The following is a 24,018-nucleotide window of genomic DNA, read 5'->3' on the forward strand; positions in this document are numbered from 1 at the left end:
ACAAGAAAACTTTTTTTGAATCGATGGAAGACCTAAGTCAACAGATTAAAGCAGCCCAATGAATTTGAAGACATGACAAATAATGCATTCATTTTGAACCTTAATGCCCATGATAAAAGTAATCATGATAGAAAGGCAATATTTTAAATTCTAAAATAGTGGGCTAATATGTCAGGTCATGTTGATAAGCTCTGGATGGTGAATGGGAGTGGCTGAGGATTTGCACACTCAAATGTCTAGCCAGTGAGTTAATGGCTGAGGCAGTGTGGGCTAAGGAGATGCAGGTGTAAATGCTAGGACCCAGAATTGCATGCTGAATCACACTGAATCAACTCTAACTAAAAGTTGTTACTCCAGGATGTCATCCAGAGATGGTGAGATTTTTTTGTAAGGGAAATCACCCAATACAACAGTTTCATAATTCACAAATTCTTATTACATTTTGAAGAATTCAGCATCTCAAAGACCACACATATAGGCTGGCAAGCCCTGTTTTGCCCACAACTACTGGGTAATGACCTCAGCTCTGCACATCTGCTCTCTCCAAGCCACACACATGTAAAAAATGCTCAGCTTCCTTCCCCAGTGATACCCACTCCCCTGAACCTTACCTCTTTTCTCCTGTTTTTGAGGATTGTACCATATCTTGATGTATGTACCATGATTTCACTCTTCTGCTGGTTTGTTGGCTTTCTCCATTCTCTGTCTGCCACCTAAATTTGTAAGATTAGGACCAGCAGGGACAGAGAAGGGAAGGTGACATGGTTAGGCTTTGTGTCCCCACGCAAATCTCATCTTGAATCGTAATCCCCGTAATTCCCACATGTCAAGGAGAGACCAGGTGGAGGTCACTGAACTGTGGGGATGGTTCCTGCCATGCTGTTCTTATGAGAACGAGTGAGTTCTCATGAGATCTGATGGTTTTATAAGGGGCTCTTCCCCCTTTGCTCAGCACTTCTCCTTCCTGCTGCCTTGTAAAGAAGGTGCCTGCTTCCCCTTCCTCCATGATTGTAAGTTTCCTGAGTCCTCCTCAGCCGTGTGGAACTGTGAGTCAATTAAACCTCTTTCCTTTATAAATTACCCAGTCTTGGGCAGTTCTTTATAGCAGTATGAAAACAGACTAATACAAAAGGGAAGAAAGATAAACCTAAGATGTGTATCCCAGTGTGTATGTCAGGAAAATGCATTGGAAGGGAGCAGAATTGCTTTGCCTGACAGAGCAAAGGAATTTGGGGGTTGTTGCCTAGCAGCCGTCCTTGAAAGGGGAGAAGGTAAATGGGAAAGAACCTCAAATAGACCAGGACGGCAACAGCAACCCCAGGTCTTAAAGATAAAGAAGCATGGAGCGATTCTCCTTGATAGGGATGGTGAAGGGAGTTTTACAATCAGCAAGGTCTGGTGTTCAGTGCTGTCATGTCTATGGTGCTCTCACTGTGTCACTAACAAGAATGTAATGTCTACAGGTTTAACAAAGAAGGGACAAAGAGAAACAAGGGGAATGATGAAGGCAGGGCTCTGAACACAGATAATATGAAGCAGGAAGGAAGGACGTAGTGGTTGCACCAAGAGCCAGAATTTGGAGAGAACGTGTCTTGGAGAATATAAGTGCCACTGCTGCCAATATCCACTTCCAGATAGCCTTGGAAATATTGGGAAGGTCACAAAAAAGTTCCTGTTGCAATGGGATGACTTCAGCTCTTCTATTTGGGTAGAAAAGGGAAATGTGACCTCAAATGACTGAAGAGCTCTAAGCACTCAGGCAACACTTCCCAATGCCAATCTGATGAAATCCCCTCTTGGAATTCTGCAGAGGGTTCAAAATAAAATCCCAAGTTTTCTGTAAGACACCCAAGACTCTACTCTTCAGTCTCCTCTCTTTATATCATCTTGATTTCCCTTGAATGGTCATCCTCAAAAGGAGAGATTCCCTCTCCATCACCCACAGAGGATAGGGAGCAATGCCTGGAGAGAGTTTTGGCTGTCACATTGGGGGTGCTAGTGGAATCTGGTGGGTAGAGCCCAGGGATGCTGCTCAACATCCTACAATGCACAGGACAAAGAATTATCCAGCTGTAATGGTGGTAGCACCAAAGTGGATAAGCCTTGAAGTAGATCCGGTATGTTGTTTCTAACCTCCAACCAATGATAGACTCTTTTTTCTTCCCCATCCCTTTCTGTTCACCTGGCTAAATCCTAACTATTCATACTTTTTTTGGTGGTCATTCTAATTTGAATGTCAGTACCAACAATTGAGATGACTGTGCTTCTTATTCACAATCACCACCACTTATGGTGAGATCCTTCCCTTGTTAATCTGTTTCTTCCCCATTCACCCCCAGATCTCCACTCCTGGCAACTCACAGTCCCTCCAAGAAATCTGTTTGACACATGGTCCTTAACTATGCCTGTGGTTTATAAAATGCATGGTGTTGCCTTGTGAGTGTATGTTTTTCATTTATAGAAATGGTATTGTGCTATAAATAGCATTCTGGTTATTAATATCACTCACTCAACAAAAATGTTTGCAAGACTCAATGATGTTGCTGAATATGCAACAATTTTCCTGCTTATCAATTCATGGTAAGCATCTGACACATTTTATGAGCTTGTGGAGTGATGCCTGCCTGAGTTAACCTTCATATTCTAACGCCACGTGGAATATCCGGAAAGTGTCCTTTCACACACCTCTGTTATCATTTCTCCAGGATGTGCTCCCCAGAAGCAAAGGGGAAGAATGAGATGGAACACAGGGAAGGAGGAGGGTCCAATATAAGAATGCAAAGGCTGGTGGGTGCAGTGGCTCACGCCCGTAATCCCAGCACTTTGGGAGGCCGACATGGGTGGATCACTTGAGGCCAGGAGTTCAAGGCCATCCTAGGCAACATGGTGAAACCCCGTCTCTACTAAAAATACAAAAGTTAGCCGGGCACAGTGGCATGTGTCTGTAGGCCCAGCTACTCTGGAGGCTGAGGCAGGAGAATCGCTTGAGGCAGGAAGGAAGTTGCAGTGAGCCAAGATCTTGCCACTGCACTCCAGCCTGGGCAACAGAGCAAGACCCTGTCTCAAAAAAATAAAATAAAATAAATAAAAAAGTAAGGGCTGAGTCATGTGCAGGCAGGACCTCCTGGGAAACTTATTGATTATTGATTGCTGCCATCAATTATATTGTTTTCTTCCAAGTTTGGCACCTGTCTTTTTTTTTAAAGCCTTCCTTGCACCTCAGCCCTGTCCCATCTGCTCTATTAGGTGATGCTTGTTAGTTGTAGCACCTACCCTTCCAACCCAGGAAGAGGGAGTCGAGTGACTTTAGCTTCTCCATCGTTTCTTCCTACAAGTTCCCCTCAATCCTCAAATACTTTCCATAAAAATCGTGTGCTCTCATGAAAGTCCAGAGATCCCCTCTTTTCTTCAATGTGACGTGTTCTATCTCCTGCAATCAAACACTCAACAATTTATATCGAAGTTATCTCACTCTCCACCACCCAAGTGCACACAAGGGCTGGCCCAGATTCATTTCTTTTCATTCCCAGGTGGCTGTGTTAGTATTGAGTTTCTTGAACTCAAGTTTTGCTAGACCACAGCAGATATACTCTCACACAGACAACAGCCTTTCATACTATTTTGTATTGTAGAACTATGCAAAAAGAAAGAGACAGAGGGAGATGGGGGAGAGAGTAGGAGAGATTGCAGGGAGGGAAGGAGTGAAGAAAGATAGAGAGGGAGGGAGGGAGGGAGCGAGGCAGGAAGGAGAAAAGAAAAAGAAAGAAATAAAGAAAGAAAGAAAGAAGAGAAACAGGAAGGAAAGGAGAGAGAAAGAAAAAAACAGGAAGAAAGAAAAAACAAAAAAGAGAAAGGAAAAGAAAGAGAAAGAGAAAAGAGAGAAAGGAACAAATGAAGAAAGGAAAGAATGGTGAGAGAAGGACAGGAGTGAGAGAGGAAGGAAGAAAGGAAAAATGGAGGAAGGAAAAAAATTTAAAAAATAAATAATATAGGCATTATATATCTACCTATGACCTGGAAGCCCCCACTTTGAGTTGCTCCACCTTTCCCAACCAAAACAATGAACACCTTACATGCACTGATGGATTTAACTCCTAAAATAGGAGTGAAATATGACTGCTTAGTTTTTCAAATTCATTCAATTCATTATGGCATGCTTTCTCTCTCTTACACTAAATTTTTTTTAAAGTTAGAGATACAATTATTATCTTCTTTCAGCAATAGAGGATTTGGCAGTATATAGTTTAGGCACAGTCTCAGCCATAATGACATCATCTAAGATCAGAAAGAGAACAGAAAGAAAAAGAACCACTGCGGAAGACAGAGTGCACTAAGTTAGGGCAGGGTCAACCCTGCCACACCTGCAAACCACAGCCTCTCCTCTGTGGGACTCACTGCTTCCTCCCCTCCATCTCTCTAGTGCATGAATCGCGTCTCTAACACGCGACTCTGTCTCTACTGCCCCACATCAGGGGTCCCCAAGCCCTAGGCCACACATGGGTACCAGTCCCTGGCCTGTTAGAAACTGGGCTGCATAATAGAAGGTGACTGCAGGTGAGCAAGCAAAGCTTCACCTGTATTTACAGCTGCTCCCCACCGCTCACATTACCACCTGAGCTCCATCTCCTGACATGGGATTTCAGTGTGTAAATTCCTACAAAAAACCAAACCCAGATGATCACTGGCTGGAAAGTGTTGATGTGAGTACGGAGCCTACCCTTGAGTCCAAAGTGTTGATGTCCCAAACCCAGAAAGGGAAATCCTCTCAGTGGTTCGTTCCCCATTAGTAAACGCAAGAGCAACTGCTGCCTTCTGCGCATCCTGATTCTGGCAGTTCTTTTTTCTTTCCCTTTTTTCTCAGAATCTGAATTCAGGGGAAGATTTTAATGGTTCTCAGTTCTATCATCAGCATTGTCATGGGACCCTGGAATCGTCTCACAGACATGTGTCTCCTTTCCTTCTTTTTATTCTCCAAGGTGGGAAGAGATATATTATCTCTTGCTTTCTCCACTATCTCTTGGTTTCTCCCTTTTCTTGAATCTCAATAAAAATGTGGTTGTCCTGAAAAGTCTCGGGGATGTGCACATTTTTATTGGTTGTGATTGTTAATCTACATGAACATGCTGCATGCATTTTCTGTGTAACGCAGGAATCAGTACTGATTGCACGCCCACTGTGTTTGCAGATACTACGCTAAGTGATCATTTCAAGGGGGAAAAAAAAGCAATTTAAAACTGACATGTTTTCTTCTGTTGGCCATACTTAACTTAAATTCAGACTTTTGCTTTCTAGGCAATTGTTTTCCCATAACAAAATGTCATGAAAATTAAAAGCCATTGACTTTTTTTTTTTTAATCCAAAACGCTTTCCTTTGCCCAGAGAAATAAACTCCACCTGTATAAATATTAGTTGGGCAGGAAAGAACTGTTTACTTATTATTATAAAGCCTGAAAGATACCGAGAAGGGAATCTTCCGTTTATTTTTTAAGGCAAAATAATATTTAAATCCGCTGCAACAGCAGGATGAGATGTGAGAAGCTAAATTAATAGGAAGAGGAAAACTTTGGTAAAATTTCACATTCCTATCTTCCAGTAGTTACCCTACATCATGAAATCACTGAGGATGTCTCATGCAGCATTGTATGTCTGTGGAGAATGGGCTCAGTGAATGTCCAGTCCTGAAACAAATGCAGGCTGAATATAATTTTCCTCTCCAATATGAGGAGCTATGCCAAGTCAGGATAAAGCCCTAGCAGGGAAGAATGTAACTGTTAGCCAACGACCACGGAGGCATCCCGGAAACAGCTACTTTTCTTGTTACTCTTTAGGCTATTTTAAAATACAATTTCTCTCTTTGCCAATCCTTCCACTCAATAAATGGGAAGCATGTTCTCTTATTTGCTAACATTTGTAATTTGTTTTCTTTAAGTCAACTGTATTTAGTCTTCTTTTTTAGTAAAAGCATACGGGGAACGCTAGCTGATTATTCATCTGTCACAAACAATTTGCAACACTGCCCTTTAGGTAGGGCTTTCAGTGTAGCAAATAAAAATACAGCCTACCCACCACCATAAGTATGACCCGAATGTTGTATGGGATATACTTACACTTAAACAAGATTTACCGTTTACTCCAAATTCAAATTTAACTGGGTGTCCTGTATTTTATCTGGGAACCCAACTTTTATGAGCTGAAACTATTGCTGTTTTGTTTTGTTGTTAAAGTACCATAGGGTATGATAAAGATACCATTTTGGTCTGGGAGAGATGTTTCATCGTTGGCCTTCTGAAGAAACTATTGGAAGCCAGTCATTATGATGACAATAATTCCACTGCGGTCTGGGAGAAATATTTCACCACTGGCCTTCTGAAGAAACTAGAAGCCAGACACTGTTGCATTACAGTCTGCTCAGGGTTCTCTCTTCCCTCTCCAATAATGACAATTTGCTCTGAGGGTATCTGTAACTTTAAAAGTTCATACCCATCATTTGTAGCTAAACATACAACGCTAGGTGCAGTGGCTCACGTCTGTAATCCCAGCACTTACAGAGGCCAAGTTAGGAAGACTGCCTGAGGCCAGGAGTTTGAGACCAGCCTGGGCAGCACAGCGAGAAGCCATCATGTCTACAAAAATAATTTTAAAAATTAGCCAAGCATGGTGTTGTGTGCCTGTAGTCCCAGCTACTGAGGAGGCTAAGGCAAGAGGATCACTTAAGACCAGGAGGTCAAGCGCAGTGAGCCATGATTGCACCACTGCACTCCAGCCTGGACAACAGAACAAGACCCTGTCTCAAAAAATAAAATGAAAATAAACATAAGATCTTCTCATTGTGAAATATGACGTTCAGCTATTTAAATTATCTGAAAATAAGAACACGTCTTTTAAACACGCAAGGAAAGACCTGCCATGGAATTGAAATGAATTAGAAATAAAGGTTGACTTCTACTTCTGGATTTTCTGAAACAAAATGAAAACATGTGAGTTTATCAGGTGCCCCAGGCACCACCTCATAACACTGAAGTAGATTCTAAAATGATCCAGCCCGAGGCATTTACAAAATAAATAAAGAGGCCTTACATTTAATCAGTCCTATTTAAAAAAACCCATGAAAACATATAATAATAATTATTCTGCCTTGAGAGAACCAAAACTAAAGCGTAATCACTCCCACTGACCCACAACTACCTGGTTATAAAGCAAAAAGTTCCCATTTTGTACTCTTTCTTGGAATCCATAACTATTGGGACTGGATTCTTTGAAGAATACTAATTTTCCAATTATTCTGTTCTAAAAGTAGTCCTCTTCTTATTTCTAAGAATTCTAATTCACCCTTTTCTCAACTCTTCCCTTTAGCATAGAGGATAGTAATACCTGACACAGGTTTGCATCTGTGCACGGGACCATAACAGGGATGGAAACAGTAGGTGTCCAATCTAACTCTGCAATCATCAAATAAATGAACAGTAGACATGCGTTCATGAAATAGTAAGGCTAGATGTGGTTTCGAGGAAAGGGGAGGCCACCATAGGAAGTGCTAAAACCGCCTTTGCAAAAATTATAACTGAGACAGTGTAAGAGATCTGATCTAACCAACTCCATCTTGCTTCTAACCTCTAAGCTGTCCTTGTTCATTCCTGGACATAGGCCAAACTAACTTTGGGAGGAACTTAGTTTATAGTTTATAGTTTGAAACAAAGACAATAACAGCCCTTTCCTTTCCTAAAACAAAATCCCCTTCTTTACTGGGGACTAGACTGCCCTTGCAGGACTAACAAATTAGCCACAAGACTAGAAATTATGGTTTAGGAGTCATGCAGCTGGCGGCTACAAGATTCCAAACCTCCCCAAATTGCTCCTGAGGATCACATCACTATTGTAAAACCTAAGATCACTAAGAGTTTCATGGTTATTTCTCAGACTATTTTTCCTTGTTTTGGTTATTAGTGTCTTCTTTAGTACTTTTAATACAGAAGAGCATATATTTTTAAATAAGCAATGTATGCACATCGTAAGAAAACTCAAATAATATGGGCCTTATCTCTTATCACGTTCTGCAAATAGTAATCATTAAGAAAAGATGGTCAATTATTACTTTTCAGTGTTCATCAAATGAATACATATTTTACAATATCACCCAGAAAAGAAGTAACCAATGAAGGCCAGGTGCGGTGGCTCGTGCCTGTAATCCCAGCACTTTGGGAGGCCGAGGCGGGCAGATCACGAGGTCAGGAGATCGAGACCATCCTGGCTAACACAGTGAAAACTCGTCTCTACTAAAAATACAAAAAATTAGCCAGGCGTGGTGGCGGGCACCTGTAATCCCAGCTACTCGGGAGGCTGAGACAGGAGAATGGCGTGAACTCAGGAGGCGGAGCTTGTAGTGAGCCGAGATTGCATCACTGCACTCCAGCCTGGGCAACAGGGCGAGAGACGATCAAAAAAAAAAAAAAGTAAGCAACCAATGAAATGGACAAATTATATAAAAGGTTATCTCATATATTAAAAAGCAACTTGTGGTCAGGGGTGGTGGCTCACGCCTATAAACCTAGCACTTTGGGAGGCCGACGCAGGTGGATCACCTGAGGTCAGGAGTTGGAGACCAGCCTGGCCAACATGGCAAAATCCCGTCTCTACTGAAAATACAAAAATTAGCCAGGCATGGTGGTACGCACCTGTAATCCCAGCTACTTGGGATACTGTGGCACGAGAATCACTTGAACCTGGGAGGCAGAGGTTACAGTGAGCCGAGATCGCCCCACTGCACTCCAGCTTGGGCGATAAAGCGAGACTGAATCTCAAAAAACATAAAAAAGTAACTGGCGGCCAGGGATGGTGGTTCATGTCTGTAATCCCAGCCCTTTGGGAGGCTGAGGCAGGAGGATTACTTGAGGCCAGCCTGGGCAACAGAGCAAGACCCCAGCTCTACAAAAAAAAATGTAAAAATTAACTGAGTGTGGTGGTACATGCCTGTGGTCCCAGCTACTCAGGAGGCTGAAGTGGGAGGATTGCTTGAGCCCAGGAGATCAGGTGTGCAGTGAGCTATGACAGCACCACTGCACTCCAACCTGGGACACAGAGCAAGAAATCCTATCTCAAAAATAAATAAATATACTCAATGGTCTTGAAGTGTTAAAAAAAATACTGAAGAAATTTAAAAATTAATTAAAGCAACCTGCAGAAAAATCTATACTAGATTATTAACCTCAATTATTTAAAAATGCAAATCAAAATGTAATACTTTTTACCTATGCAATTGGCAAAGAAAATTCAAAAGTATAATAACACTTATGATAGCCAATGTCTGAGGAAAAGTGTGTTAAGAGAACAACTTAAGCCGCATTAAATTTAAAAGAGTTGAATTGAGCAAAGAACAATTTGCAAATTGGGATGACTCCCAAGCCAGAGTCGGCTCTGAGATTCCAGCGCAGCCACGTGGTGGGAGATTTGTGGACAGAAAAAGGAAAGCGACATACGGAAAATGGAAGTGAGATTCAGAAACAGCTAGTTTGGTGACAGCTCAGCGTTTGCCCTATTTGGGCACAATTTGAACAGTTGGCTACATTTGATTGGCTGAAACTCAGTGATGGGCATAAGAGTAGGCTATGGTCCTTCTACATCTCCACTTGTTAGAGTTCACAATGTACCGAGAAAGCTTTGGGCTGAACTTAAAATATGTAAGGAGGCAGCTTTAGGCTAAACTTGATTTCACAAGTATTTTTCGGTTGTTTTCTATTTAAACTATTGATGGAGTATAAACAAGAGGAGTATTATATTTTCTGGAGGCCAGTTTGCCAATGTTAAAATGTAAAATGCCTGTAAGTAACAAGTTTAAGGGTGAGAGGTGTGGCAGGAGGTATTCCTCTATCTTCTTTTCATGTGCCAATGTGTCCATTTAAAATACTGGAGGGGAACAAGAAAGAATGATGGAGAAGCCACATTTCTGCCACATTCCTGATGTGGGTGGGTGGTGTTTACTGGTTTGGCTAATTCCTGCTGACCCTCCTAGCAGGCAGGACAGTCTAAGGTAAAGACTAGAAGACCTTAAATAAAGCCCCTTAGCTCCCAAGCCCACCATAAAAAGGGGAGAAAGAGGAAGGGCCTTGCAAATGGGCCTTGGTTCCTCTGGGGACCCTAAGTCAATTAATGATGCCTCCTGGCTTGTTCCAGCTCTTTTGAGGTGACTGTTAAAATATTCAAGACTAGAGGCCGGGCGCGGTGGCTCACATCTATAATCCCAGCACTTTGGGAGGCTGAAGCGGGTCGATCATCTGAAGTTGGGAGTTCGAGACCAGCCTGGCCAACTGGTGAAACCCCACCTCTACTAAAAATACAAAAAAAAAAAAAAAAAAAATTAGCAGGGCATGGTGGCAGGTGTCTACAATCCTAGCTACTCCGGAGGCTGAGGCAGGAGAATCACTTGAACCTGGGAGGCGGAGGTTGCAGTGGGCCAAGATCGTGCTGCTGCACTCCAGCCTGGGCAACAAGAGCGAAACTCCATCGCAAAAAAAAAAAAAAAAAAAAAAAAAATCAAGAATTTTGTGAGCTAGTTGTTAAACTGTTGGCAGCTTGAAATCAATTATGGGAAGAGTTAGCATTTACACCACAGCACTGGCAAACGCTACAAATCGGGGCTTTACTTTACCCAGAGGAAGTGGCTCACCAGCACACCACTCTTCTCCGTCTCCGTTTTTTTGGTTTTTTTGAGGCAGGGTCTTGCTCTGTCACCCAAACAGATACATCCAGATGGCCTGAAGCAACTGAAGAATCACAAAAGAAGTGAAAATGGGCCGGGCGCTGTGGCTCTCGCCTGTAATCCCAGCACTTTGGGAGGCCGAGGCAGGCGGATCACGAGGTCAGGAGATCAAGATCATCTTGGCTAACACGGTGAAACCCCGTCTCTATTAAAAATACAAAAAAATTAGCTGGGCGTGGTGGCGGGCGCCTGTAATCCCAGCTACTCGGGAGGCTGAGGCAGGAGAATGGCATGAACCCGGGAGGCCGAGCTTGCAGTGAGCCAAGATTGTGCCACTGTACTCCAGCCTGGGCAACAGAGCGAGACTCCGTCTCAAAAAAAAAAAAAAAGTGAAAATGTCTGGTTCCTGCCTTAACTGATGACATTACCTTGTGAAATTCCTTCTCCTGGCTCAGAAGCTCCCCCACTGAGCACCTTGTGACCCCCGCCCCTGCCCACCAGAGAACAACCCCGTTTGACTGTAATTTTCCACTACCTACCCAAATCCTATAAAACGGCCCCATCCCATCTCCCTTCTCTGACTCTCTTTTCGGACTCAGCCCGCCTGCACCTAGGTGATTAAAAAGCTTTATTGCTCACACAAAGCCTGTTTGGTGGTCTCTTCACACAGATGCGTGTGACAGAGTGCAGTGGTGCAATCATAGCTCACTGCAGCCTCGACCTCCTGGGCTCAAGCAATCCTCCTACCTCAGCCTCCAAAGTTGCTGGGGCCACAGGTGCACACCACCACCACACTCAACTAATTTTATTTTAGTTTTTGTAGAGACGGGGTCTTGCTATGTTGCCCAGGCTGGTCTTGAACTCCTAGGCTGAAGTGATCCTCCAGCCTTGGCCTGCCGAAGTGCTGGGATTACAGGCGTGAGCCACTGTGTCCGCCACAACAGAGTTTTCCATTCTCTTAATGTTTTTTTGTTTGTTTTTGTTTTAACCATACAGGAGACTTAATGTCTTAGAGTCTTGAGAGGACAGTGGCAGCCTGATATTTAAGGAGTTCTTTTCGCCTGGCCAGCCACTGGCTGGTTTTTAAGGCGTGGTGATGATAGGGCTCCAATGAGTGGAGGAACACCAGGGTTCTCGGTCCTCGCGCTGCTTTTGATAAAACGACATGGACACATGTGGAGTGGTTTAAAGGAGTGGAGAGTTTAATAGGCAAGAAAGAAGGGAGAAGAAAGAAGCTCCCCTGTACAGAGACAGAGGCGGGGGCTCCAAAGGCGAAAGGGGAGGCCCCTCCTGCGGGGGATACCGGCCAGTTATATGAGGAGGCTGGAGTAGGCGATCTGATTTGCATAGGGCTTAGGGGATTGGTTTGACCAGGCATGTCGTTTAGGTAGCCGCGAAAAGAACTGGCCTTCCCACTCTAGCTTTTTAATATGCAAATGTGGGACGCCCTGATGTTCTACACACGTGGGGATATGTGGGGGCAGCCGTGCTGCCAGGCACATATTGGGCAAGGGCAAGAAGAGGAGGGCGGGAATCGCCATGTTTGGATGGACCCAGTTTCTAATGGCCTGTATTTGCATATCAAAGGTTGCCCGCCGAGTCTAAGAGCCAGGGCTTTCCTGATAGACAAGAAACGTTTCTGGAGCTGCTTTAAAAGAAACGAACACTTTCCAAGGACCCCTTTTCCTCTCTATCTGCCTAAAATAATTTCTTAATAACTCCTACCACAATGAGAATGCCAGTGGTAGTGGAAATAGATCAAAAAGCAAATGTGAGGCAAAAGTCCGGAATGCCTGTAGGAAAACTCTGAGGTACTAGAGAGTTCCGGAAAAAAGCAGATTTCCAGCAGCCTAAATGTACATTTTAGTAGAAAAAATGCCTTCCACGAGCAACTTTCACTTAATACAAAGCAGAAGGGTAAACTTAGGAACAAAAATAATTCTCAATATAGAAATAAAATGCACTGGGCCGGGCACGGTGGCTCATGCCTGTAATCCCAGCACTTTGGGAGGCCCAGGCAGGTGGATCACCTGAGGTACGGAGTTCGAGACCAGCCTGGCCAACATGGGGAAACCCCGTCTGTACTAAAAATACAAATTATCAGCCGGGCGCAGTCGCGGGCACCTGTAATCCCAGCTACTTGGGAGGCTGAGTAATGAGAATCGCTTGAACCCGGGAGGCGGACGTTGTAGTGAGTCAAGATCGCGCCAGTGCACTCCTGCCGGGGCGACAAGAGCGAGACTCCATTTCAAAAAAAAAATAAATACATAAAATGCACTGTAATCTCACTATTATTCAATATAATTGGCAAAAGAGACAATAAACTACTTCAAAACATCTACTAATTTACTTCCAAATGTTACAGAAATATGGCAGGTCCACATCTACTAGCGAATATTCACATGTTACACACAGACTATAAAACAAAACACAAAATGGGCACTCATAACAAATAAAAGTTTTATTTGGCATTAATAACCTAACATGACGTGGGAACACTTTACTATGTGATTAGTTGCAAAGTTCAGAAGTTGGAGGAATGGGGAAAGACGGTTTATACCAATGTTTTTCTTTTGAGACGGAGTCTCGCTCTTATCACCCAGGCTGGAGTGCAGTGGTGTGATCTGGGCTCACTACAACCTCCGCCTCCCGGGTTCAAGTGATTCTCCTGCTTCAGCCTCCCGAGTAGCTGGGATTACAGGTACCTGCCACCACACTGGCTAATTTTTGTATTTTTAGTAGAGATGGAGTTTCACCATGTTGGCCAGGCTGGTCTCGAACTCCTGACCTTAGGTGATCCGATCCGCCTGCCTCGGCCTCCCAAAGTGCTAGGATTACAGGTGAGAGCCACCGCGCCCGGCCTGTAACAATTTACTTAGAACTTTTCCTTTGAAGTTGACTACTTGACTACTTGAATGCAAGTATTTCAAACAAAAAGGAGTTAAATATCACATTTGCTACGGGTGCAATTTAGAGATAGCTTCACAGATGGTGGGAATGTACCTTAGTATCGCCATTATGGAAAACAGTGTGGAAGTTCCTCAAAAAACTACAAACAGAACTAGCATATGGCCCAGCAATCCCACGACTGGGTATTTAGAGATATCTGCACCCCCTGCCCCATGTTCACGGCAGCCCTACTCACAGTAGCCAAGACATAGACTCCACCTAAGTGTCCATCGATGGATGACTGGGCAAAGAAAATATGGTATCTATATATGATAGACTACTATTCAGCCTTAACAAGGGGAAATTTTCTGTCATTTTGACAACTTGGAGGAAGCTAGAGGGCATTAAGCTAAGTGAAATAAGCCAAACAGAGGAAGATAAATACTGCATGATCTCACCCATAGGTGGAATCTACAAATGTCAAATTTGGCTAGGTGAGATGGCTCATACCTGTAATCCCAGCAGTTTGGGAGGCCAAGGCAAGCAGATCTCTTGAGCCCAGGAGTTGGAGACCAGCCTGGGCAACATGGTGAAACCCCATCTCTACAAAAAATATGAAAATTAGCCAGGTGTGGTGGCATATGCCTGTAGTCCCAGCTACTCAGGAGGCTGAGGCAGGAGAATCGCTTGGGCCTGAGAGGCCAAGGCTGCAGGGAGCCGTGATTGCACCACTGCACTCCAGCCTGGGTGACAAAGCAAGACCCTGTCTCAAAGGAAAAAAAAATGGAAATTGGTAATATCTGATCATAACTGAATTGTGTAAATCCTTTAATCCAGCAATTCCTTTTGTAGAAACTCTTCCTACAAACACACCCACCCACACAAATATGCAAACATACACATATGTGTGCACCGATTATTTTATTATTTATTTTTTGAGGTGGAGTCTCCCTCTTTTACCCAGGCTAGAGTGCAGTTGCATGATCTCGGCTCACTGCAACCTCTGCTTCCCAGGTTCAAGCGATTCTCCTCCCTCAGCCTCCTGAGTAGCTGGAGTTACAGGTGCCTGCCACCATGCCAGGCTAATTTTTGTATTTTTAGTAGGGATGGGTTTTCACCATGTTGGCCAGCTGGTCTCAAACTTCTGACCTCAGGTGATCCGCCCACCTTGGCCTCCCAAAGTGCTGGGATTACAGGCGTGAGCCATAGTGCCCGGCCCCCGATTATTTTATGTAGTATTGTTTGTAATGTAAAAATGGCAAACCACTTAATTCTCTCTTCCTCAGGCAACTGGATAAATTACGGTGCACCTTATCCATAAGTAGAATATCACACCATGACTGCAAGTGAAAACACAGCAGCTATGCATGGTGATAAGGAGAATCATCACTAATATAGTTATATTATATGATTATGACTAATATGATTATGACAATAAACCCAACCAAAGACCAAACTCCTTGCCTGCCTGCAGTTTGCATTCTAGTGGGAAGAAGAAGACAATAAACAAAGTAAATAAGAAAAGGGTACAAACCAGTAGAAAGTGCTCAGTGGTAGAGAGGAAAAAAAATAAAGTTGGGATAGTGGTAGAGAGTGTTGGAATCAAGTTGAAATCTTAAATAAAGTGCTGGAGGAATTGAGAAGATATTTGAGCAAAGAGTTGAAGATGGCGAAGGCAAAAGCTATGCTGGTATCTAGAAGAGAGAAAAGGGCCAGTGGAAAGGCCCCGTGGCAGGAGCTTATGGGATGTGTTCTAAATCGGCAAAGAGTCCAGGCATCGGGAGCTGATGCCCTGGAGAGAGACTCAGGGATATTACTGACAGCAGATCATGTAGACCTTTCTATACTGTTGTTATGATATTATTTTGCCTTCTGAGTGCAACAGAGAGCTACTGGAGGTTTCTGATCAGAAAGGGAGCCCACAGGAATAATTACTGCCCCTATTTGAAGAATGGATCCATTAATACAGAGAACAGCTAAGAAACATGTCCACCACGATGGCCCCAGTGAGAAGCAGAACCTGACCCAGGTCTCTGACTCATAGCTCAAGACACATTCAAGCACCCCAGACTCTTACTTACAATTCACTACACTGCTCATAGAAATATTTTCCATTTGGTAAAAGACCAGATGTTGACTTGGCGACATTGAGTAGAAATTCTGAGATCAATTCAGAGAAAGGAAAGGTGACCCATCAAAAAAAAATATCCTTCAAATGCCCACTGCAAGAACGAAGATTCCAGAGAGATCTTTATACCTCTTTTCTATTTCTCAGTGCACTGGCACCTCTTTGTTGATCTTGGCAGCCATCTGGTTGGATAAACTTGTCTGCAGTTTTTCTACCCGGTGGCTCTAATCCCATCCAAGTAAAACACTGCAAGAGCTCACATTCTTGGCTTGGCATGTGGGCATGATATGTCATAAATTTCAAAATTCGAGGATGACCCTGTTGATCCAGGATCTTCTTTCGCATGAAGATTAATCTTGCTGTGAAAGCTTAAAGGAAGATCACCATTTGAGTCTTGGTTCTTTCTGTTTTGCTCTGTGTTCATGGCTCCCAAATGGTCCCCAATCTTATTTTTCTAAGTAGTGGTTTTTAACCAGGGGAGATTTTTACCTCCCAGGGGCTTTTGGCAATGTCTGGAGACATTTTTAATTGTCACCACAGGAGTGGGGGCCAAGGGGGATAGTGGTATCTAGGGAGTAGAAGCCAAAGATGTCTATCAACATCCTGTAATGTATAGAATGGCACCAACCACAGAGAATCATCCAGCCTCAGATGTCAGTAGTGCTCAGTTAGAGAAACCCTGGGCTTTTGCATGAGAAACTCTATCTAACAATGTATCATCTATCCTTATCAACCTATTATCTATCATCTGCCTATTCATCTGTATCTATCTATCTATCTATCTATCTATCTATCTATCCATCCATCCATCCATCCATCCACATCCACATCCACATCCACATCCACATCCCCATCTAACTCCTGGGCTCAAGCAATCTTCCTACCTCGGCCTCCTGAGTAGTTAGGACTACAGGCATGCACCACAACGTCCAGCTAATTTTTTCATTTTCTGTAGAGACAGGGTCTTACTAGGTTGCCTAGCTCAAGTTTTATAAATTGTAATAGAATTGTGAAGCCCATAAAACGATGACCGAAGTAGATACTGGTAAAGAGAACTCTACACATGATTAAGTGGTTTTATTTCTGGGATATGTTTAAGACTTATTTTCATTGTCACAAATGCTGTAACATTTACCATACGAAACATGACAATATTTACATATTATAATATTAAAATTTTTTTTAATAATTAAACCGTTTAAAATATTGACTAATTCAAATTTGAAAGGCTAACCAAACCCCTCAAAAAGATATAAATTTTTTAAAACTGAGCCATCAAAGGCTGGGCGTGGTGGTTCATGCCTGTAATCCCAGCACTTTGGGAGGCCGAGGCAGGTGGATCACAAGGTTAGGAGATTGAGACCATCCTGGCTAACACAGTGAAACCCTGTCTCTACTAAAAATACAAAAAAATTAGCCAGGCATGGTGGTGGGCGCCTGTAATCCCAGCTACTCGGGAGGCTGAGGCAGGAGAATGGTGTGAACCCGGGAGGCAGAGCTTGCAGTGAGCCGAGATCGCGCCACTGCACTCCAGCCTGGGCAACAAAGCGAGACTCTGTCTCCAAAAAAAAAAAAAAAAAAAAAAAACTGAGCTATCAAAATTCATTCCACCTGTCTAGAAAGAGTACATCTTATTACTATCTTTGGAGCCTAGAATGAGGATGATCTGTCATTACTTAAGGAACACATTTAAAGAGCAGAAAACTAAGCTAAACTTCAGTGAAGATAAAATGATGGAAAACGTTAGGCCAAATCAGGTCAAGAGTAAGAAAATAAAGATATGGGATCAAGATATAGGCAAATGGTTAAAATGGCAGGTTCTCCTACATTTTCTGTGAACCCTGAAGGAGTCAGTGCTTCAAGGTGGATCCCAAGTCACTCAATGGGACTAAATTCAAAACAGGGTCAAGCAGCCATTTGCTGACAAGAGCTCACACATGTGCTCTAAGTTCCTGGAAAACCCAAACATTCTTACAACTTTGAGACTTTCACAACTGTCAATTCCTATTCATGCAGCCTGAATCAATCAATAGACTGTGATCTGTGTCAACCAATCAGAATTCAACAAGCATCAACTAGTCAGAACTCAGTAAGTGTCAACCAGTTAGAACCCAACAAGTGTCAAACAGTCAGAGCTCATCAGGGGTCGACCCATCAGAACTCAACAAGTGTTGACTCATCAGAACTCAACAAGTGTTGACTCATCAGAACCCAAGTGCCAAACTCATCAGAACTCAACAAGTGCCCACCCATCAGAAACCAATAAGTGTCAACCCATCAGAACTCAACAAGTGTCCACCTATCAGAACTCAATAAGCATCAGCCCATGAGAGTCCAACAAGTGTCAAACAGTCAGAACTCAATGAGCATCAACCAGTTAGATAGAACCCAATGAATGCCAACCCATCAGAACTCAACAAGCACCAACTAATCAGAACTCAACAAGTGTCAACCAGTCAGACCTAAACAAGCATCAACCAGTCAGAATTCAACAAGCACAAACCCATCAGGACCCAACGAATGTCAACCAGTCTGAACTCAACAAGCATCAACCCCTCAGAATCCAATGAGTGTCAACCAGTCAGAACTCAACGAGCAGCAACCAATCAGAACTAAACAAGTTTGCATTCCTCAGTTGCCTAGCAAACCAGTGGGAACCTTGGGCAGGAACTCTATTTAAAAAAAAAGAAAGAAAGAAAGAAAAAACCCTCTCTTTGTTCTCCAGAACTGTATCTCTCTAGTTTGCAAACTATTCACTGGAATAGTTTATCTTGCCATTTTTAAAAGACAACCCTTTTCAGTACATTTTGTTGACACTTTGTTACTGAGACAAGATGAATTCGTAAGCCGACAAAAACTAAAACTCTGATAAGAAATAGTTAAGAGTTAGACACATGCAATTCCACCACCATTTCTTTCCCCTTGGAAAAGAGAACACACAAACCTATCCAGAACTCCAACGTCCACCCAGATCTTCCATGAGAGTTGGAAGTCTCTCAAATGGACTGGCTACAGAGTCATCGGCCGCCAGAAGCTGACACAGATATTCCACTGCTGTTAGGAAAAGAGAATCCATCCAACTGGCATCGCAAACTAGCTCATAAAAAGTAATGGCAACCTGTAATATCAACGGCACTTTGGGCCCAGCAGTTGTTTTAAAAAAAAAAAAAAAAAAAGACCTAAGAAGCTGGACCAACTAGTTGTCAATGTACAAATTTACAAAGTCTAGAAACAGGGGCTGGAGAAAAGAAAATCATACTCACATAATGCCAGAATACTATTATTCTAATAAATGTACTGCAAAATGCATATCTTGGCCAGGAAGCTGTTGTGTGCCATATCAAACAATGGAAATGAAATGGTTTCGAGTTTTTAATTCACAGATGTCATGAGAAAGCAAGCAACAAGTTTCCTCTCAAGACTAGCTGGCATTTGCTGCCTTGTGAAATCACCAATATTGAGTCCCGTTTTAATGTGGAAAAGCAGAGAGATACGGAGTGCATAGCTGTCACTTTTTTTTAATAGAAAAGTGCTTTTCAAACACTAAGCAAGACCCAAGAAAGGGACATGGATTCAGTTTTGCAGGTCTCTACTCATATTAACAATAATTTGAAATGAAACAGTGCTCTATGTAACCATGATTAATAAATTCATATCTGATAAGCCTGTTTCTACACTATTAATATTGTTAAGTTTGGATTGTCTTGTTCAACTTTAGTTTTACGGGCGTGTGTGCGTTTGTATGTATGTGAGTCCGGGTGGTTCTGTAAAATATGCACAATATATTTCTCATTGTGGCCACGGTAAAGGTATGAAAAATAGTAGCTTGGAGAATCTCTTATTAAGCACCCATTATTTTAAAGATTATATTTTTGAAAGAAGCAGAAGTTTCCCATGTTGGATTGTTACCAGATACTTTTCTTAGAGAAAAGGTAGAGTGGGGTTGGGTGGGAAAAAGAAAAATCCCAAGACAAAAGAAAAGGCATCTAAACATCTGTCCACAGTGAAATGGATACTTCTACTGTATCCTGTACCGACTACTGTAGCTGACTTTCACAAATAACGAATGATGTACCTTCTCCAGGGCCAGCTTTTTCCAGCTCTAGATGTTCAGGCATTCTGGTCATTATTCATCAGTTCAATTAAAAACAAGCCCAGTGTAAAAGAACAAGAACTCTGAACTCTGTAGACCAAATTACCTTTCTTCATTCCCCACTTACTGGAATGACATCATTTTTTAAACTTTGCCTCTTGTAGATTTTTTTCTTCATTTTTCCAAGGCACTCATTTTAAAACGGCCTCCGCACAATTCCTGATTCGTTATGAATTGTTTTTCAGCCAGTGCGTTTCCGAGACGTTGCCCCCAAGGGGATTTTAAAAGCTGAGTATGCAGCCGGCTCAAAGCCAGACATTTATAACTAGATATGAAAGCATGAATCTATTCTCCGTGATGTCCTTGAGAACTAAAAATGTTTCAGATGAAAGTTAAGACCCAGGTGTGCAGACCTGTGTCTTCTCTGATTTTTGGAGTAGGGGGTGGTTGACGGTGGTTCCCAGGGACTGAGAAGAGGGGACAATAGGGACTTGCTGTTTAATGGGTGTAAAGTTTCAGTCATGTAAAATAAAAATTTCTGGAGATCTGTTGGACAAGACAGAGCTCATGGGGAACAATGTGGATTAAACACGTAAAAATTTAACAGGGTAGATCTCATGTTTTGGTTTTTATCAGAATTTTAACAATTGAATTGCAGCTTTACATGTGTAGAAAATGGTCTCTTTCATGGACTTCTCAAAGGCAGCTTGCCTAGTAAAATAAATTTGCAAGTCCAGACATGGTGGCTCGTGAGAGCCTGTAATCCCAACAGTTTGGGAGGCTGAGGCAGAAGGATTACTCAAGCCCAGGAGTTTGAGACCAACCTGGGCAACATAGCAAGATCCTGCCTCTACAAAAAAATGTAAAAATTAGTTGGGCATGGCAGGGGTGCATCTGTAGTCCCAGCTACTTTGGAGGCTGAGGTGGGAGGATGGCTTGAGCCTGGGAGGTCGAGGCTGCAGTGAGCTGTGATCGTGCCATTGCACTCCAGCCTTGACAACAGAATGAGACCCTGTCTCAACAAAAATAATATAATAAAATAAATTTGCAACAGATGAATGGATAAAGAAAATATGGTAGCATATATACACCATGGAATACTATTCAGCCATTAATAAAGAATGAAATCCTGTCATTCTCATCAACAAGGATGAAACTGGAGGACATTATGTTACGTGAAATAAGCAGAACTGGAAAGGCAAATTTCACAGGTTCTCTCTCACGTGGGAACTAAAAGTAGCTCTTACAGAAATAAAAAGTAGAACAGGGGATACTAGAGGCTGGGAAGGGTGGGGGGAGGAGGGGATAGAGCTTTTTTTTTTTTTTGAGACGGAGTCTCGTTCTGTCGCCCAGGTTGGAGTGCAATGGCGCGATCTCGGCTCACTGCAAGCTCTGCCTCCCGGGTTCAAGCAATCCTCCTGCCTCAGCCTCCTGAGTAGCTGGGATTACAGGCGCATGCCACCATTCCCAGCTAATTTTCGTATTTTTAGTAGAGACAGGGTTTCACCATGTTGGTCAAGCTGATCTCGAATTCTTGATCTCATGATCCATCCGCCTCAGCCTCCCAAAGTGCTGGGATTACAGGCATGAGCCACCATGCCCGGCCGAGGTTTCTTAAAGGATACAAAATTACAGCTAGACAGGAGGAATACCTTCTGGTGTTCTATAGCCCTGTAGGATGACTACAGTTAACAATACTACACAGTTCCAAATCTAGGATATTGAATGTTCCCAACACAAAGAAATGATGCCTGATTGAGATGCCTGACGGATTTGCTAATTAGCATGATCTAATCACTGTGCGTTATATTTACTCAAACATTGGTATGTACCCCAAAAATACGTACAAGTATTATTTGTCAATAAAAATGTAAATTAATTTTTTTTAAAAAAATTGGATCCACAGAAGGGTTGACGGACTAGTTTTAGGACATCATGGTTTTCTGCCTTATAACAAAACATCAAATCTCCAGTTCCCTCATCAATATACTCATGGTAGGTCTTCAGCATTTGATGGTTTTAACTGGCATGCAATATTTTTGTCAGAAAATACAGAATGCTGTTCTTTAATAAATGTCTAAGTATATTATATATAATAAACATGTAAATTCTATACATTATACTAAACATATATATTATATAAATTACATGGTATATACATTATATATATTATACATCTATACTATATATTATAGTATACTTATGTATAATATATATATTAAAATGCTGTATATGAATATAGTACATGCATATATTCATATACAGCACTTTAATATATAGTACTTTAATATATATTGTGTATAAATATATTGTATGTTAATGTAACATATTCATATATTGTATATATTAAATATACATGTATTGCATAAATACATTAAAATATATATTAACATAAATTACATTGTTATTACATTAATTTTATAATATGTAATAAATGTACATTAATATCTTTACATATTATAGTCATATATTTATTCTGTTATGCTTATGTAACACATATTTATTATTGAAGTGTTGTTTAGCACCTTGGTGTGAGCAGGAGCAGACAGAATGGAAACCTTAGCTCTGTGATTTTGTTTTCTGCTGAGTTCTCGTGTCAACAGCTTTGTCTTTTAGCAGTGGTTAGAGCGGGCAGGTGTCCCATGCGTTGCAGTATTTTAAGGATTGAAGGATAACTTTGTTGCACACACATGTAACAATGTGCATCTCACTGCCCGCATAAAACGGGTGCTCCCCAAACTGCAATTCCTCACACCTGCAGTCCCAGTGCTTTGCAGGGCCAAGGTGAGAGGATTGCTTGAGGCCAGGAGTTTGAGATCAGCCTGGGCAACATACGGAGACCTCATCTCTACAAAATAAAAATAAAAAATAAATTAATTGGGTGTGGTGGCGCACACCTGTAGTCCCAGCTACTCAGGCGGCTGAGGTGGGAGGATCGCTTGAGAGAAGGACTTCGAGGCTGCAGTGAGCTGCGATTGCACCAGGGTACTCCAGCCTGGGCAACAGAGGGAGACTCAGTCGCAAAACAAAACAAAACAAAACAAAAAACTCCAGCGATTCCTGTCCATCTCTGCGAAGCGATACCCGGATGAGGGGGGTCCACCTAACTATGATTTTTCCTTCACACCCTCGGAAGAAGGTTATCTGATCCTTTCAATAAGTATACAAGATGAGCCTGACTTCTAGGAAAGTCAGAGAGCTCCAACAGGGTGTGGCTAAATATTAATACATATCTATGACACATAATTGACACAACCCTGGACAATCTCTAGCAATCTTACCCCAAAGTACAAAGCATGTTTGTTCTGCCGAAGGGGCTTCAAGATCCCTCCCCTAGCCTTCCAACAAACACACAAACACTCCGTATCCTTTCCCAAATCAGACTGTCACTCACCAAGAACCCATGCTACAGAAACTCCCGAGTGGTCCCTGAACCAGACCCTGAACAGCCATACCAGCCCATGGGAAGACTCCCTTCCCCAGGGAATTCCAAGATGGGAACAGGGACAGCTTGGTCATAAGTAAACGGGCTTGTGTTTGACCCTTAGCTGGGCGTAATATTTCAGCCTCTGCTAATAGCAAGTGCTATGTGAGTGTCAAAAATTACAAATCAATTGATTTTACAATGTACGAAGTCAAGATGTTTTTAGCAAGCTGCAAATGTCACTCAGAAACTTGGGTGTCAAATATGCGAGTAATAAGAGCAAGCAATAAAATATTTTACTCATTCGTGATGATGAGGGCAGCACATCTTTAACAACCTGTGAAGCCAATCTGCAAAGTCAACATCACACTACAACAGGAATCAGCAAATGCTGGCCCTCGGGCTAAATCCGGCCCTCTGATTATTTCTGTCAATAAAACTTTATTGGAGCACAGCCATGCCCACTTGTTTACATACTGTCTATGGGGCTTTTTGATTTTTGTTTTTTTAAGAGTCAGGTTCTTGTTCTGTCACTCAGGCTGGAGGGCATTGGTACAATTAGAGCTCAAAGCAGGCTCAAACTCCTGGGCTCAAGTGACCCTCCCACCTCAGCCTCCTAAGCAATCCCAGGCTCGTGCTACCACTACTGACAGATTTTCTAATTTTTGTAGAGATAGGGTCTTGCTACGTTACAGGCTGGTCTCAAACGCCTGGGCTCAAGCAATCCTCCCGCCTTGGTCTCCCAAAGCACTGGAATTACAAGCGTGCACCTCCGTGCCTAATTATAGCAG

At 42.5% G+C, this 24,018-nt stretch overlaps 2 protein-coding genes across 2 annotated transcripts in view; both read right to left on the bottom strand.

The window, feature by feature from the left end:
• Positions 1-3,425, bottom strand: part of LOC134738995 (uncharacterized) — a 52,636-nt gene extending 49,211 nt beyond the window's left edge. Inside the window, exons 1-2 of the mRNA XM_063660081.1 lie at positions 3,274-3,425; positions 612-713 (exon numbers count right to left, since the gene is read on the bottom strand). The gene's annotated coding sequence lies outside the window, so the exon portion shown is untranslated. The remainder of the gene's footprint in view (positions 1-611; positions 714-3,273) is intronic.
• Positions 1-24,018, bottom strand: part of LOC129025077 (cAMP-dependent protein kinase catalytic subunit PRKX-like) — a 306,342-nt gene that overhangs the window by 23,513 nt on the left and 258,811 nt on the right. The window lies entirely within an intron of this gene.

The sequence above is a fragment of the Pongo pygmaeus genome, chromosome X, assembly GCF_028885625.2.
Source record: "Pongo pygmaeus isolate AG05252 chromosome X, NHGRI_mPonPyg2-v2.0_pri, whole genome shotgun sequence".
In the NCBI taxonomy this organism is placed as follows: Eukaryota; Metazoa; Chordata; class Mammalia; order Primates; family Hominidae; genus Pongo; species Pongo pygmaeus.